This window comes from Podarcis vaucheri (genome assembly GCF_965113315.1).
Source record: "Podarcis vaucheri genome assembly, chromosome: 8".
Taxonomy (NCBI): Eukaryota; Metazoa; Chordata; class Lepidosauria; order Squamata; family Lacertidae; genus Podarcis; species Podarcis vaucheri.
Window position 1 is genome coordinate 24,280,345 of NC_138766.1, and position 6,000 is coordinate 24,286,344.

The following is a 6,000-nucleotide window of genomic DNA, read 5'->3' on the forward strand; positions in this document are numbered from 1 at the left end:
GGGACATCCAACTCCCAAGATACTGCAATCTACTCCTGGGGGGTGGGGGTGGGAGTGATCTACCCATTTGGTGGGGGGGGGAGTTCAGAGTTGTTGAACTTTTTTTAGGGGGCAGGCCTAAATTGTTGAGCCTCTTTTAGGGGGGCAGGTCAAAGTGGTTGAGCTTCTGGACCATAAAGAAGGCTGATCGCCGAAGAATTGATGCTTTTGAATTATGGTGCTGGAGGAGACTCTTGAGAGTCCCATGGACTGCAAGAAGATCAAACCTCTCCATTCTTAAGGAAATCAGCCCTGAGTGCTCACTGGAAGGACAGATCCTGAAGCTGAGGCTCCAATACTTTGGCCACCTCATGAGAAGAGAAGACTCCCTGGAAAAGTCCCTGATGTTGGGAAAGATTGAGGGCACAAGGAGAAGGGGATGACAGAGGACAAGATGGTTGGACAGTGTTCTCAAAGCTACCAACATGAGTTTGACCACACTGCGGGAGGCAGTGGAAGACAGGAGTGCCTGGCGTGCTCTGGTCCATGGGGTCACGGACATGGCTAAACGACTAAACAATGACAAAAAGTTCTTGACCTTTTTATGGGGGGGGGGCGGGCTTCACAAAGTTGATGACCTTTTTTTAAACAGTAAGTGTGCAGAATTAAAATAAATCGCTCACCAACAACACAGCCACTAACAGACAAACACAGCACTACAGCAGACAACAAAGGGACGCACACTAAACGTGGCACAGGGAAAGACCGAGGGGGGAGGGGGGCAGAGACATGATTCTAAACAACGCGAACAACAACGATCCAGCGATCGACCATGATCGTCCGGGGATCGACCTGTCAATTGCAGTCAAACAGTTGGACAACCCTGTTGTAGGGCATGTGCATGTCACAGAATAGAATCTGGGGGTCCTGGCCCCTTCATTTAAAATTTGTGGAATCCCAGGCACCCAGGGGCCCGCATAGTTGGAGCCTGTGCTTGAGGCTTCTCAGAGATAGGAGGAGTCCCAAATTCAACCCCAGATTTTGCTTGTGCAAAATATTGGGGGCAAGACTGATACATGGACTGGGAAGCTCACTTTCCTATTTACATATGAATTAAAACATGTTTTTTCCTAACACAAATTTCATGAGGAAATTTAAATTCATGGAACATGATCATATAAATCTCCTCAAATATGCCTGGAGAAATTTCTGGAACAATGGGATATCAGCTCCGCCCAAGGCATGATGGATAACAGCAGCAACCGGGAAAAGCTAGGCACAGCATTTTATAAGGATAGGGAGAAACGCTACAGACAGAATAACTGCCACACATAGAAAGAACAAGGATATAGTCTGAGTGCCTCATTGGTAGTATTATAAATCATTTACTGTGTCAACACAAATAGAAGTTATTGATATTGCAGTTGTATAAGGGATTATTATTATGACCGGAATGTAATTGAAATTAATAAGATTATGGAATGCAGAAATAAAGAAAATAATCAACACATCAATTCTAGCAAATGGGGGGCACTTTATCTAAATTATATAATTCGGTATTTGAACAAATGGTATTAGTAATGGTATTATAAACTGATATTGTTATAATGAAACTATTATTGGATTGTAATTGAAAAGTAATAAAAAATATATTTTAAAAAATATGCCTGTGGGGAATTCCTTCTTTGCAGGTGGTCCCCACTCATAAAAATGAAGGGGACAGGATATGGTTCAGTGGTAGAGCACATAGGACATGCTTACCATGCAGGGAATATCCCACTAAGTGCAATCCTAGAGATCTTCAGTACAGACAGTCCTGAGCTAGGTAGACAAAAGGTCTGACTTGACATTAGGCAGCTTCCTGTGTTCCTAAGCTCTCCATACAAGGGAAAGCAGAGAAGGAGAATTTATTTCAACAACAACCCTAACAATAAAGCACACCTTGCATACAACCCACGTCACTGGATCTATCCATCTGAAATTTGGCATAATCTAATCAAAAGGGACAGATTTCATACAGATGTGTCAAAGAAATAAAAAGTATAGCTGTTTATTGATTTCCCATTAAGGTCAAGGTCAAGGTATGTTACCCCTGGATGGTTAAGTCCAGTCAAAGACGACTATGGGGTTGCAGCGCTCATCTCACTTTTCAGGCCAAGGGAGCTAGTGTTTGTCCACAGACAGTTTTCCAGGTCATGTGTCCAATGTGGCTAAACTGCCTCTGGCACAACAGAACACCGCGACGGAAACCAGAGTGCACGGAAATGCTGTTTACCTTCCCGCCGCAGCAGTACCTATTTATCTACTTGTGCTGGTGTGCTTTCGAACTGCTAGGTTGGCAGAAGCTGGGACAGAGCAATGGGAGCTCACCCTGTCGCGCGGATTCGAACCACCAACCTGCCGATCAGCAAGCCCAATAGGCTCAGTGATTTAGACCACAGCGCCAGCTGCATCCCTTACCTTACCTTGCCTTTCCCCTTTATAGCTGGTTAGAAAGGTATCTGAAACTTTGAGAAGTGAACCATAGCAAACTCTGCTTTGGATCCAAACCAAAGTGAACTGTTTGAATCTCCAAACAGAAGCACACTGTTATCCAAAGTCTTTGTTTTCTTCTTTTCTTTTCTGGCTCACATCACTGGCTCACAGCATGACCACATTGTGACTGTGGCCACTTCATTCCATCTGTGGCATTAAGCAGCACAGAATCAATTAAGCAACACATAATCAATGACTTTGACTCTGATCTTCCAAGCACTTCCAATTCCAAGTCAGCCCTGTGTTCTCCCCACTGCCATTATCATTGTAATATGGCATCCCTTTGGCCTGCCTGTGTCTCACATCAATGACATCACCTTGGCAGAAAAACTGGAGTGTTAACGCTTGATTAGATTGCCTCATAACAATGCTATACCTTCCTCTGAAACATTTTAATTGTCCTGGCCCTTGAAGAAGCATATGCCTCGAGAGGATTTATTGTTTACCTGATGCTCAGGAAGATTGAAGTGAAGACGGAGATTCTGGAGAGAAAAGCGATCACTCACACGACTTGTAACATTTTATGGATAAACTTTGCAAAGGCATCAAGATAAGATGATCTATCCAAAGGAGCTACAGCACAGGCAGTTTGTCGGCTTCTGACACAGACGCTACCTGGATTGAAAACCAAGATAAACATTATCAGAAGAAAGAGGAGATGAAGTATCATTTTCCTGGCAGTTTAAGAAAGAAAAGACCTAAGGATGCCAAAATATATTTTTAACAGTGTAGAGCGATTGAGTTTCAGTTAAAGGTCAAAGGTTATTGGAACACGTTCTATGCTTTAAAAAAAATGACATGAGCTTTCAGAATGTTAAGGCAGATAAAAGTTAACCACAGCTGTTTTCAAACACAAATTTGAAGTGTGTTCTTGTCATAGCTATAATAGCACACCGAGTCTGAACAATCTGCAACAAAAGACACTAGAATCCTTTATTCCTTGTTTTTGTATGTCAGAACGAAGAACCTTGACACACAAACAAAGCACTTGTTGATCCAAGCACCCCCATCCAGAACGCGGAAATTTACATGGAAGTCTATTATGTGAAGACAGCTCCTTTATATTCAATGGTGGTGGTCACTATGAACGCTGAGCTAGCCTCTCCATAGAAGCTAATGGTCAGCTTATTATGGCCAACAAAGCCTCGTGTGAATGCTATCATATGTATCAGGAAGATGACTGAGACTTTTAGAGATACTTAAACCACAGTTCCTAAAGCAATGAAACCAGTAAGACCTCTGCGGGTCCAGTAATGGTTTCTCCCTCTATAAATTCCACAAGTATTGGGTTGTAAGAATTGGATATCTTTCTCCTACTGAATACAAAGAGCATTTGACCATACATTTGCTTTCTGGCACATTTGAAAAATCCCAATTAAAATATCCACAATTCCAATCCACACAAACACAATGTGGGCTTTGTTTTTACCCCCCCCCCCCAGCCATTGGATTCTATTGCTGTTGCTGGTGTATGCACAGTTCATGTTCCAGAGATCCATTAAATTAATTGCAAAATTAGGGAGATAAGAAGGCAGGAAGAAGGGGGAATGAAATGTTCTTCAGATTTCAGTTAACAAATCCGTTACTTGCTTTTAAAGCCCCTAAATCTTAATTAAAATCTTAGGGTAAAACACGAGTGTTTTAAGGGCCTCTCTTGTGCCCACTATCAAAATACTGAGAAAGCCCCCCGGATGCAGATTGCAATCCTCCATAAAAACTCATCCTTATTTCCTAGTCTATAATGTACACCCCCAGTAAGCAGAGTTTGAGAAGCCAGCAACAGCAAAACCATGTGAACCTGTGATGCCCAGTATCAAACTACAGTGTAAGAAGAAATCAATGTACGTTGTGGCCTCTGTCAACCAAGAATCTGTCGACCATGCAGGCTCTGAAACAGAGGTGATACTGTCACTTGGATATAGGAATGAAGTATTAAATGTTTGGCTGGAGTGCGATGTCTAGCTAGATGTTGGATGTGTGACGATCTCTCAGTGATTAACCAATAGGTCATTGTTACGGCATCTTCTGAGCAGTGGGCAACATGCGCCCATAGGCTTTACTTTTCCACAGCTGCCGTCTCCAACAGCACAATTATTTTATTCTCTGAGCTGATCAACCAGCCATCCATATATGATGTACAGGCTCTAAGGTTTTCTAGGCATGAAATAGATTGGGGTGGAGAAACTGTGGACCTCCATATTTTGTTGGACTCCATCATGGTTAATGATCAGGGATAATGGGAGATGCAGTCTGATGTTATTTGGAAAGCCAAAGGTTCCCCAGTCCTGAAATGGGTTTATTTACTCACTTATGCCCCCTCTTTCTCTTTACTGGGCACTTAGGGCAGTCAACAGCAGTAAGTCTGCTCACCTTTTCTGGTGGGCAGCATTGTGGCCAGCGGTGGAGTAACCCCCTCTGGCACCCAGGGTGGGACGCTGAGGGGCAGGGCGAACCACCCGGTGGTGCACACGTGACGTCCCATATGGACTGCGCATGTGCAACATCCCGTTCGGAGTGCGCATGCGTGGCAGCCCATATGGTCGCCGTACAAGAGGCAGTCCATATGGATGCCCGTATGGATGGTGTGCAAGAGCGGCAGCCCGTACGCTGCCGTGCGAGTGGCAGCCCCTACGGATGCCATGCAAGCAGCGCCCATACTTGCTGTGCATGCCCTCGGCCACTCTATAGCTGGGGGGAGGCAGGGGCTATCTTGTCACACACACCCCCAGAGTGGCACCCGGGTCAGAACGCCCCCTCTGCCTCCCACTTTGTATGCATCTGGGCTCCTGCAGTGATCTGGCAGGGGGCAGAGACTGATGTCCCTCTTGTGCTGTCCCAGCCGTGTCACCTGCACTGGGCAGGGCTATGTCCAAGGGTGGCCCCGCCCCCTACCAACACTGATTGGACAACTGGAAATTTAAACCCCTGCCTGGTCAGGGGCCCCTCCTTTCTTGCCCTTCACAGTATTAGTGTATATGTGTGTGTTATATACAGTGGTACCTCAGGTTACATAAGCTTCAGGTTACATACGCTTCAGGTTACAGACTCCACTAACCCAGAAATAGTACCTCCGGTTAAGAACTTTGCTTCAGGATGAGAACAGAGATCGTGCTCCGGCGGTGCGGTGGCAGCGGGAGGCCCCATTAGCTAAAGTGATGCTTCAGGTTAAGAATAGTTTTGGGTTAAGAACGGACCTCCGGAACGAATTAAGTTCTTAACCCGAGGTACCACTGTAAATCCATTTTGCCTCACCCTTCAGCTCCCAGAGTGGCTTACAGATCAGTAAAAAAACAAACCCAAGACCCTCCCCGCCCTTGCATTTACCATCTAAATTCCAAAGGACAGTACAAAGGGAAAACAGATGCAATGAAGGAAGAAGAAAACAAGTTCAGGCACCAGTTCTTAAAGTAACCAAGTCCTTATAAGGACCTTTCTCCTTAGGGAAAAAGATCTGGGAGGAAAGCTGTGAAACGGAGCTGGGTCAGA